Genomic DNA, 12278 nt, shown 5'->3' with positions numbered 1-12278 from the left:
CCGAATAAATCCACACCTGCGTTTCTAACTTAAAATGTCTTAAAACTTCCCACATACAGGACAACACTACAAAGGGTTAGCTAAAATAAACAGACACTTGCATTCCTCTTCCAACCAGGCTTTCAGAAACATGACAACATAAAAATTCATTCCGCAGTCACAAAACACACAGGGACTCTCACTCAACGACCAGACATTTACAACAGTCTCTCTTCTTTCCTATTCATTGTTTTGGCCGGCTCTATTTTTGGATCCATGACCTTTCAGGGAATTAGTAGTTTTATCTAAATAATTCCTCACATAACTTTTGTAGTGGACTACCGGTATTGGTTTTTCCGTTCCTTCACCCACCATTCCCGTTGGGCTGCTGGCAGGTCCTGAGGATTCTACCCTGCTCTAATAATTTTCTCGATTAGTTTCTTTTGCTTTTCCGCCAGATGGCGGGTAAGGGACCCTTTGATTCCCACTCGAGTTTATTTGCTTTATCTGGCCATTCCTGGGTAGGACTAGAATCGTTAGGAATCTACTCTCAGAGGTTTGCCTTTTACCTCGCACAACTTGTAGTAGACCATCTCTGGGCTGCTGTCAGGTCACAAGTCTGCTGTTACACAAACTTATACAATTCTTAAAACAAGTTTAAGCAATTTCCCGCAGTGCTCTACGTATCCTTAACGACTACCTACCACCGCTTTGTCCGTTGGTCCGACCCTGTTCACAGGTTTGGATTACGTTAGCCGCTGTACACCACTTGGTTCTCCCCCGGGGTATATTTCAAATCACACTACTGGGTCCGGAAGATGTCTCTCTGTATCACGATCCCACGGTCTAAGTGTGTTCCCTACGCCTACTTGATTCCTGGCCATCACGTGGGACAAAAGTCCTCTTAATTCAGGCTCAGGCTAGGCGTTTGAGATATTAGACCGTCTCCTCATGTCGATCAACCGGCTTCCACCTTCCGCACCCTTTATAATTAAAAATTGTTTTTTTTTTATACTCACCCGGGTTTTTCCAAGGGCGTCCAGCGACTCCGGGAAATCCTGCCGACTACGCCACTGTTATTGTTAGTGTTTTATCAGAAGAATCACTCAACACTCAGAGTCGGTTCCAACGCCAATGCGGCCTTTATTAACGCCAGCGGGGAGGAAGCCTCAGGACTGGATCCAGGCACTTCACTCCGCTGAACAAAGGGTTACATGGATTTTTATATGTTTTACAACATGTGTTTTACAACAGTTTACTACAGTTACATACTATCCAATCATATTGATTATAAATTCAATTAGACCAATAGGTAAAGTTAGTTTCTAAACATAAAGTGGCTCATGTGTTGCCAAGAGATGTGTTGCTAAGGGGTGTGTTGCTAGGAATGACTCATGTGTCTTGTAACATGGCCTGGGCCTCCCTTATCTTACTGTCCTTGGATGCTGTCTTTGGGTAGCCTCCTTATCTCCATCCTGCTACAGAGTTGTATTGTTACTAGAACATTTAGTCCTGAGGCCTAGCTGGTTAGAGACACCTGCAGAGCTTGCTTGCTGGTCCTGTATGTGGGAAACAACAAGTATCAGTCTCCAGGAATGCGGTCTATTTCAGCTAACAGAAATCCCTTGAGGCTTCACTGATAGCCATTTTATGGTACAAGTTACATATTTAATTCTAACCTTATACTACAGGTGTATTTCTAACCTTATCCTACAGGTGCTGTTGCCCTAGGGTGCCTAATACCTACAACAGTATCATTACCCATTCTTAAGATAATGGGGAAAAATTTGTGTTCGCCAACAAACTTGCCGGTGTTGCCGGCAACTGCAGTTGATGGCTGCTGGAAATGGGCACATCGCTAACCGAATGAAATTGGTCTGAGGGACATGGAGATAGGTGGCGCAGCGCTTACCTTCCATGCAACGCCGTCCTGGTGGCATTGCTGGAGGGATTTATGACAAAGTTTCTGACAAGATGGGTTGCAGCTTCCCACACCCTTGTGAGTGAAGCTGTGGAGCTTGTAAGGAACTGTAGGTAATGAAGAAGTCTGAGAATTAAAGCAATACAAAATAAAACAGTCAGTCAATTTTTCAGCCCTTTCTGCCTTTTAAGAAATATTCGGTATTTAAAAGAAGTTCCAAGTTCTGAATATTCAGATGTTAAAGCTGAATTCCCTTCCGAACCTCAACAAATGGGAAAACTGCCTCAGCACTAACACAAATGGCTCAGCAAGTCAGGAAAGGGCACCCAGGGTCTCGCACACAGCACTCCAGCTTTGTGCAGGGGGTTAACACTGCAAGAGAGGTCCTCGACCCACAGGGGTCAGGAGGCCCTCCAGAAAGAACGATGTGGGAATACATCACTAAGGTCCTCACTGCCAGTAGTGTCGCCCCAACCACCTGGCTCCAGTGTCCAAAGAAGCTTCATGACCTCAGACTACTGATCAAAGTCAGTGAATGCATCTTCAACAGCCATCTTCTACCAACTGCATCACTAGCCTCACACACTGCTCAACGCATAATGCCCAATCACTCACCTACGAACAATTTGCACCAATGATGAGGCACATTTTTCATTCCTAGCCTCACCTCACCCCCTTGGTGTTGGCCATTCTTGGCAGGGGCATGGTTGAGCCCTTGGCCAGTGGCGGGGTTGAAAGGATACAAGATGCGGGTATCCTCATACATTATTCTGGCATGCACTTCTTGTTTTCATGCCCTCCCATCAGCACAACTCCACCTTTGTGCCTTCCTCCCCTCACACACCCAAGAAATGCAGCCTGCACAGCCAATGGATCAATAAGAAGAAGCAGCCTGCCCAGCCAATGAGACTGCAGGCAGATGATTCCGTCCCGGATAGCCCAGCCACAAAGGGGCTGTCTGGGATGCATCCTTCCATCTGATTCCTCTTCTTCAGGCTTCCTCCTTTTCTGCGACTTCCTTGTCCCTCTTAAGTGGATGCTGTAAATGTGAAATGGCTGCATAAAATGCTGGAAATACTCAGTACGTCAGGCAGCATGTCGACCTGAGATATGAACTCTGTTCTTCTCTCCATCATCATCATAGGCAGCCCCTCGAAATCGAGGAAGACTTGCTTCCACTCTAAAAGTGAGCTCTCAGATGGCTGTACAATCCAATGCGGGAATTACAGTCTCTGTCACAGGTGGGACAGACAGGTGTTGAAGGAAAGGGTGGGTGGGAAGATTGGTTTGCCGCACGCTCCTTCAGATGTCTGTGCTTGATTTCTGCATGCTCTCGACGATGAGACTCGAGGTGCTCAGCGTCCTCTCAAATGCTCATCCTTCAATTTGAGCGGTCTTGGACCAGGGATTCCCAGGTGCCGGTGGGAATGTTACACTTTATCAAGAAGGCTTTGAGGGTGTCTTGAAATGTTTCCTCTGCCCACCTGGGGCTCGCTTGCCATGTAGGAGTTCCGAGTAGAGTGCTTGCTTTGGGAGTCTCGTGTCTGGCATGCAGACGATGTGACCCGCCCAACCGAGCTGGTCGAGTGTGGTCAGTGCTTCGATGCTGGAGATGTTGGCCTGAGCGAGAACACTGACGTTGGTGTGTCTATCCTCCCAATGGATTTGCAGGATCTTGCGGAGGCAGCCTTGGTGGTACTTCTCCAGCGCTTTGAGGGAGAGAGGGAGAGAGAAAACAGGGAATTATAGACCGGTCAGCCTGACATCGGTTGTGGGTAAAATGATGGAATCAATTATTAAGGATATCATAGCAGCACATTTAGAAAGAGGTTACATGATAGGTCCAAGTCAGCTTGGATTTGTGAAAGGGAAATCATGCTTGACAAATCTTCTGGAATTTTTTGAGGATGTTTCCAGTAGAGTGGACAAGGGAGAACCAGTTGATGTGGTATATTTGGACTTTCAGAAGGCTTTCGACAAAGTCCCACACAAGAGATTAATGTGCAAAGTTAAAGCACATGGGATTGGGGGTAGTGTGCTGATGTGGATTGAGAACTGGTTGGCAGACAGGAAGCAAAGAGTAGGAGTAAATGGGTACTTTTCAGAACGGCAGGCAGTGACTAATGGGGTACCGCAAGGTTCTGTGCTGGGGCCCCAGCTGTTTACATTGTACATTAATGATTTAGACAAGGGAATTAAATGTAGTATCTCCAAATTTGCAGATGACACTAAGTTGGGTGGCAGTGTGAGCTGCGAGGAGCATGCTATGAGGCTGCAGAGTGATTTGGATAGGTTAGGTGAGTGGGAAAATGCATGGCAGATGAAGTATAATGTGGATAAATGTGAGGTTATCTACTTTGGTGATAAAAACAGAGAGACAGACTATTATCTGAATGGTGACAGATTAGGAAAAGGGGAGGTGCAACGAGACCTGGGTGTCATGGTACATCAGTCATTGAAGGTTGGCATGCAGGTACAGCAGGCGATTAAGAAAGCAAATGGCATGTTGGCCTTCTTCATACCAAGGGGATTTGCGTACAGGGGCAGGGAGGTGTTACTACAGTTGTACAGGGCCTTGGTGAGGCCACACCTGGAGTATTGTGTGCAGTTTTGGTCTCCTAACTTGAGGAAGGACATTCTTGCTATTGAGGGAGTGCAGCAAAGGTTCACCAGACTGATTCCCGGGATGGCGGGACTGACATATCAAGAAAGACTGGATCAACTGGGCTTGTATTCACTGGAGTTCAGAAGAATGAGAGGGGATCTCATAGAAACATTTAAAATTCTGACGGGTTTAGACAGGTTAGATGCAGGAAGAATGTTCCCAATGTTGGGGAAGCCCAGAACCAGGGGTCACAGTCTAAGGATAAGGGGAAAGCCATTTCGGACCGAGATGAGGAGAAACTTCTTCACCCAGAGAGTGGTGAACCTGTGGAATTCTCTACCACAGAAACTTGTTGAGGCCAATTCACTAAATATATTCAAAAAGGAGTTAGATGTAGTCCTTACTACTTGGGGGATCAAGGCGTATGGCGAGAAAGCAGGAATGGGGTACTGAAGTTGCAAGTTCAGCCATGAACTCATTGTATGGCGGTGCAGGCTAGAAGGGCCGAATGGCCTACTCCTGCACCTATTTTCTATGTTTCTATGTTTCTATTTATGGTCCACATCTCTGAGCCAAAGAGGAAGACAGGTATCACTACTGCCCTGTAGACCATAAGCTTGGTGCCAGATTTGAGGTCCTGGTCTTCAAACACTCTCTTCCTCAGGCGACCTAAGGCTGCACTGGCACACTGGTGGCGGTGTTGGACTTCGTCATTGATGTATGTCCTTGCTGATAGTTGGCTCCCGAGGCCGTCCCGTGGATGTTGATGACCGAGGGGGCAGTGCTGTGTGGCGGGGTCAGGTTAATGGAGGACCTTTGTCTTATGGATGTTTATTGTAAGGCCCATGCGGTGTTACAGATGCTAAGGGACCTGCTGAGTATTCACAGCATGGTCTTTCTTCTCAAAGGCCTTCATTTACCATCTGAGCCCTTGCAACTGTCCAACAGCACTCCCTACACATTTTAATAAACTTTTCACATCTATTGCAGCAAGCCACCACTTCCTTAAAATCATAAAAACTCTGTCCAAGCCCTTAAATTCAAACTTACCTGAATGATGTGTGTGACCCCTTAAGAACTGCAGACATTGCCACTGTCAGCCTGCTTGCATGCCAGGTTAACCTGGTCTGCTTCGGACCCAGCGCTGAATTCAGTGCTAGGGTCAAAGTTTGCATTGGTGATGTTAAGTCGGCATTACATGACGATTGTGTCACCACGCCGCCATTTTTTTCCAGGGTGCTGCCAGTTACTGGCAATGTAAAGAGGGAGCAAAATATGGCGGCCGTCACAGGACCTGCCACCAGCTAGTGGAAAAGTGCCAGTTACCATTTGTCGCCATTTCATGATGCTATGGAGTGTTGGTAAGTAGATGAATTTCTAGCCCGGACCATTTCTAAATCATCTCTTTACTCTCCTACAGGCATATCAAGAGCACCCCACTCCCACCCACTCCCTCCCCACCCTACCCCACACTGTCCAGCCAGAGGAGGAAGACGACTCCTCAGAGGAGCCTCCATCCTCTTAGGGTGCACCGTCAGCAAACCCAAGCACACCCAGCACCAGCGCAGATACGCACACTGCGGTGGGTCCTGTGCGAGATAGAGTAGTGTTGTACTGGTGTCTCACACTTTATAAGTGACTAAGAGCAGATGCTTTTGACAGGGACAGCAATGGAGCCACCTTGCCAGAGGGTGCAGGACGCTCCAAGCTCTGCACAACTGCATGCAAAGGCTGAGCCTTGGCATCAATCGAGAAAGAGAGTGATCCTGCAGCAAGAAATCCAGGAGGCTCTGGAAAGTTTTGCAGCCACAATGTCTGCAAATGTGCAGAGAATGGAGGAGTCCATTTCCAACAGGAGCACCACCATGCGAGGGTGACGATGTGCTCTTCCATGGAAAGGATGGTCACTGCATGGAGCAGTTAATGTGCACTCACATGAGCACATGCTAGCTATGGAGAACAGATAGCAGAGGCTCATTGACCTCCTCTCTAAGAGGGATCTAAACGTTGACTTGGGTCCACATGGCCACACTGCTGTGCAGCAAGGTTCTGTCTAGCTCCTTGCTAGAAGGGAATTGCGCATGGCCCATGAGAGGGATGATGATGTGAGGGCGCTCCTCTTAAAATGTTCCCACTTTTCCCCTGTTGCTCCCAGTCGTAGGTAATGGAGATAAGGGAATGGAGTTCCTACAATATGTATAGGACTCCTTTATAACCCAGTATGTAATAAGTCCAACAAGGGAGGATTCGCTACTGGATCTAGAAATGGGAATGAACCAGAGAAGACAAGAGACGTAAAACTGGGGAACATTTAGGCAATAGTAACCATAATATAACGTAATGAAGGTAATAAGTGAAAAGAACATAAGTATGACAAAGACCAGGGTAATAGATTGGAAAAAGCCAATTTTGAGGGGCTGAAAATAGAATTTGAAAAAATAAAATGGATCACAATATTGGCAAACAATGATGTAGAACAGCAATAGAAAGCATTTAAAATTGTGCTCAATAGAGTCCACAAAAAATATGTTCCGCTAAAATACAAGAACTAACTGAACACTAATGAGACACTATGGATGAATAAAGACATGAAAAAATTGAGGATAAGGAAAGAGGCATACACTAAGTACATGGACAGCAGGGGAGAGCATGACAAGGGAGAATACAAAGAAATTAGGAGAGAAGTCAAAAAAGCAATTAGGAAGGCAAAGAAGAACTGTGAAATTAAATTATCAAGGAACATAAAAATAAGTAGTAGATTATTCTACAGGCACATCAATAAAAAAAGGAAAGTCGGGGTAGGAATAGGGCCACTAAGGGATGGAGAGGAGAAAATCACAGATAACGATAGTGAAACGGGAAATATTAAATAATTGATTTGTTTCAGCATTTACCAGGGAGACATGATCTGATGATGCATTGTTGCAATAGTAATCCTGCTCAGTGTGAGAGGAACCGCAGGTTCAGATATTTTGTGATGTGCTTGGCTGAGGAGCCAAGCTACTATCTGTGGGATTATGACTGAACGCCTCTAAGTCAGAATACCCCCTAAATGTAATGATACCCTAGCGCCGCGGATCCCGGTTGGCCTGGGATAGCCGACTCCGGTCGGTGTGTAGTGCCGCTCATTTCGGGAAAGGATGGTCTTCCATTGGACTTGACATCAGAAGATGAGATTAGAAATGATACAGCTGCATTTAAAATTAAAAAAGCAAAACATTAAATAAACTAATAAAACTCAAAAAAGATGCAAACGCTGGTCCAGATGGATTTCATCTGCACATTATAAAAGAATCTAGAGAAGATTTGGCAGAGGTACTATTACACATATTTAATAATTCATTAGAAAAAGGAGTAGTATCAGAGGACTGGTGGATAGTTAATATTATATATATATTTAAGAAAGGAGCTAGAACAAGTCCAGGGAGCTATAGACCAGTCAGTTTAACATCTGTGGTAGGAGAAATAATGGAGTTCCTACTAAAGGAAAAAATAGAACATCTAGCAATCACAAATGCAATCATGAATAGTCAGCATGGATTTCAAAAGGGAAAGTCTTCCTTGAAAAACCTCACTGAATTCTTTGATGAGGTAAAAGAGAGTGTAGACAAGGGTAATGCAGTCGATGTAATTTATCTAGATTTCCAAACGGTCTTCAATAAAGTACAACATAATTAATAAGGTCAGAGCATGCAGAGTCAGGAACAATTAGCAGAATGGATAACTTGCTGGTTGCAAGACAGAAAGCAGAGAGTAGGAGTAAAGGGTAGCTATAAAGTGGCAGAAGTTGGAAAGTGGGGTCCCACAAGGATCAGTGCTGGCACTACAGTTGTTCACAATTTATATTAACGATTTAGACTTTGGCATTAAAAACACAACTTCTAAATTTGCTGATGACACCAATTTGGGGGACAATCAATACTAAGGAGGATTGCAATAAATTGCAAGAAGACATTAATAATGGGCATATTATTGGCAAATGAATTTGAACAGAGGTAAGTATGAAGTATTACATTTTAGTAAGAAAAATAAAGTGATTGCATATTACTTGGGGAAAATAAAAATCCAAGTGGGGTAAAGGAGCAAAGGGATTTGGGAGTATAAATGCACAAATCACTAAAAATTTTCATCTCCTGTTTAAATTCCTTCATGGTTTCACCCATCTCTGTCTCTGTAACCTCCTCTAGTCAACTTCCAAACCCTTGTCCCCCACTACCCCAACCCACCAACACCCTGCTAGACTTTCCACTTTGTTCGCTAGGGCCCAAAAAATGGGTGATGTTCCAGCCTTAGCAATGTTGCAACCTTCATGATCGTTTGACCATCGCCCATTTTTTGGATCGCGATTTTCGGCTCGATAGCCCAGCGACGTGAAATGGGCGACACGAGAGCCCAGCAATGTGACATCGCCCAGCGATAGCCCAGCGATGGCGAAGGGTATGCAAATGTATTTATTTATTTTTTGGTTGACCATGTTTTCTTGCGTTTCGGGAGGTCAGGTGTCATCCATACCTGCGCAGAAGGAGGAGAGAGATCGAGAGAGGAGAGAGAGAGAGAAAAAGAAAGACAGAGAAATATGTCTAACAGCGATGAAAGTAGGAGAGACGGGGAGGAAGAGGGCCAAACCCTTCTCCGAGGAGGCCAAGTCCCACTTGACGGAGGTGCACTCCCGCTAGGCCCAATTGACCGGCAGGGAGTATGGTGGGAAACCAGCATCACAGGCGTACCGCAGGTTATGGGGCGAGATAGCCGAGATCGTCTCGTCTGCATCCCACGAGCCTGGGGACTCCGACCAGTGCTGCAAATGCTGGAACAGCCTCGTTGCTTCAGCAAGAGTAAGTATGACTTTATATTTTAATAATGGTAATTAAGTATAATAATGGTAATTCTCCTGGATTGAATGTAAACTTGTTATTCTAACTTATATAACATATATCATCCCCGCTAAGAACTGGACAGGGCCATGAACCGGTGCCCGTTTTAAGTCTCTCTGGCTGCTGTCACTTACACAGGGACACAGCATGGACTAGGGGAGAGCTGCTTTTGCTCACTGTCTGGCCTGGGACACTTTTGGACTTCAACTACTGTCATTGAGTTGTGTACACAACCCCTATTAAAATATAACATTTGAAACTGTCCTGTATCAATGACATAACCTAGTAAAGAAGCTTATGCTATACTCTATTCACATTCAGAGGAAGATATCTCATAATCGGGCTCAGCAGAGGTGCACCGGGGAGTCCCTGCTGTAATACAGACCCTCACCGACCTGGAGGAACGTGGTGCAGCACTAGTGTGGGCCCACAGTCGAGCGGTCACCACCGGGGTGTTGCCGGACTATCGCATGCGCCACGTGAGTAATGTGTCAATCAGTGTAAGAGCTATGTGACATCATTTCATTCTCATATCATAGACGAATGTTGTCATGTTATGCATGCAGACTCTACGCGACTCTCTGCCATGCTCAGGTCGACAACATAAGAACATAAGAGCAGAACATCTGGTCATCTGTCCCCTTCTCTGTCCGCACCCCATAAACCCTCACTCCCTTATCATTCTGTCTATCTGCGACTGGTCCAGCCTCCACAGCTCTCTGGCGCAGTGATTTCCACATAGATGTACTGCCATAGATACCACCATATGATGCATTAATATGTAACGTTTCTCTGTCACATTTATGGGATTAGTGCTGTTTCTCCTATATACCAGCGCGGCGCAACAATGCTTTCTGCTCTAATAATCTCAATTGTGTCTTGCAGCTTTACCAGCTCCAGAGGCGCAATAGAAGGACAGACGCTCACATGGACCTGACCCACTGCATGTGTCACTCACCATGGGTGGTGAAGAGGAGGAGACCACCGAGTCTGAAGAGGAGGAGGAACACCTGGAGACCGAGGAGGATGCTCCTTGCATCCCTCTGTCTGGGGAACCTGCGGCCACGATGGGAATCCCAACTGAGGAGGTACTGGAACTAAGCGGCATGCAGTTGGCGATGCCAAGGCGCATATTGGTGCTGTCGCGGACCCCATGGAGGCCGGGTCAGCGGGCTTGAGCAAAGGCCTCCCCTGGACCACCGCGTGGAGCGCCTGGTACAACTGTGCGCAGAGTCTGTCATGATCCAGCGTAAGCAGCTCCAGGTGTTTGTGGGGTTCACACAGGAATTCTCCCGGGTGTCTGCTAGCCAAGCGGAGGCAACGCAGCAGATGATCCTGGAGTTGCACGGAATCTCCGCCTCCAACCATGCCATGCGGCATGCGTTCTTGGCGGTACACGGCGCTGCACCCCGAGCTCCTGTGACCACAAGCACTGCCACACAGGCGGGTCAGGAGGATGCACCACCTCCTGACTCGGAAGGCGATCCCCCTGTTTTGTCTTCCCCACCAACAGCCCCTCAACAGGCAGGGAGTCTTGCCATCGCCCACTGCACGCCGGCTTCGCAGCAGTACCCTGGGACCAAAACGGGTGGGTGAGGCAACGACGCGGGGGGTTCCACGATCTGGAGGGAAACGTGGCCGCGGATAGGGAGGGGGGTGCACTCTTTTTAATATTGATCCTATTGTTCACATTTAGTGCTGGTGTTATCGTTTCACTGTTGGGGTGTGGGTGGGGGGTGAAGGGTGTTTTGGTGTTTGTAATTGAAAAATTATGTTCAAAAGTTGTCATTTTATTAAAACCATTTTATTTCACTTTACAATTGTTGTGCAGTGTCTTCTAATAATGTAAGTTAAAATAGAACATTAGTGCAACTGTTGTTAAAAAATGTCCAGGCCAGACCAAGTAAGTATGAAACATCACTTATTTATATAAATATAAGAAAACATCTAATTGTGAGTGTATCTATCTTTAAAAGGCCCTTAAATAATTCACAAACTATCTAAGCCCCTATTTAAGCAGCTTCCTGTCTTCCTCCACTGTTCAAAATAGTGTCCGTATTGCCCAGTTCTGTGAGGGAAGCCAGGCAATAGCAACTATTCTCTAGTGATGTTCTCGACGAGCGATCAGCCCGGCGATGTGCCGGTGATGTGCCGAAAGTTGGGCTGGGTGATGTGTGGGCGATCACCTCAGCGATCACCTCGGTGATGTGAGCCGAAAGTTGGGCCGGGCGATGTGTCGGCGATAAGCTCGGCGATGTATCCCGACTTTCCATTTTTGGGCGATATCAGCCCTTTTTGGGCGATATATGGGCACTACTAGCCCAGTGATGTGAAGTGGAAAGTCTAGCCCCCTATTTGCAACATTTTCTGTTTTTATTTCAACATTTTCCCTTTAATTTCAACATTTATTTTATTAACTTACGACAACAGCTCTACATTACAAGTTATCAACCTATGTTAAATGCAACTAGCGGGCCGGGAATTGCAGCTGAGTCCATCGTCAGATCAGCCATGATCTTATTAAATGGCGGAACAGGCCTGAGGGGCCAAATGGCCTACTCCTGCACCTATGTCTTATGTTCTTATATTCTTATGTAACTCATCTCTTTAGAAATTGTGCAACTGCTAAGACAGAAGATGTGATGAAATAGTTGCCAAGTGTTTGCATGCAGAGTTTTTTAGTCTTAATAAATTCTAAGAAGAGATTACAGCTTTCTATAATTATGCAACGATATTTCTGTTTGTTTTTTGGGAATAATTGTGCACATTCTGAAAAATCATCCATTTTTTCAAGTTAAACGTTATTGGTGCAACCAGCAGTTTACAACATTAATTATCTTATAGTATAAATGATCTTATAGTATGACTTAAGACTTGGGGGAAAGTCAATACTGAGGAG

General features: G+C 45.8%; 1 long non-coding RNA gene across 1 annotated transcript in view; it reads right to left on the bottom strand.

Moving 5' to 3' along the window:
• Positions 1 to 544: 544 nt before the first annotated feature.
• LOC139231183 (uncharacterized) overlaps positions 545 to 12278 on the bottom strand; it is an 81878-nt gene continuing 70144 nt past the window's right edge. Inside the window, exon 3 of the long non-coding RNA XR_011587998.1 lies at positions 545 to 1538. This is a non-coding gene — a long non-coding RNA (uncharacterized lncRNA). The remainder of the gene's footprint in view (positions 1539 to 12278) is intronic.

This window comes from Pristiophorus japonicus, chromosome 2 (genome assembly GCF_044704955.1).
Source record: "Pristiophorus japonicus isolate sPriJap1 chromosome 2, sPriJap1.hap1, whole genome shotgun sequence".
Taxonomy (NCBI): domain Eukaryota; kingdom Metazoa; phylum Chordata; class Chondrichthyes; family Pristiophoridae; genus Pristiophorus; species Pristiophorus japonicus.
Note: the sequence above shows the minus strand (reverse complement) of the source record. Positions and strands in the feature narration are given on the sequence as shown.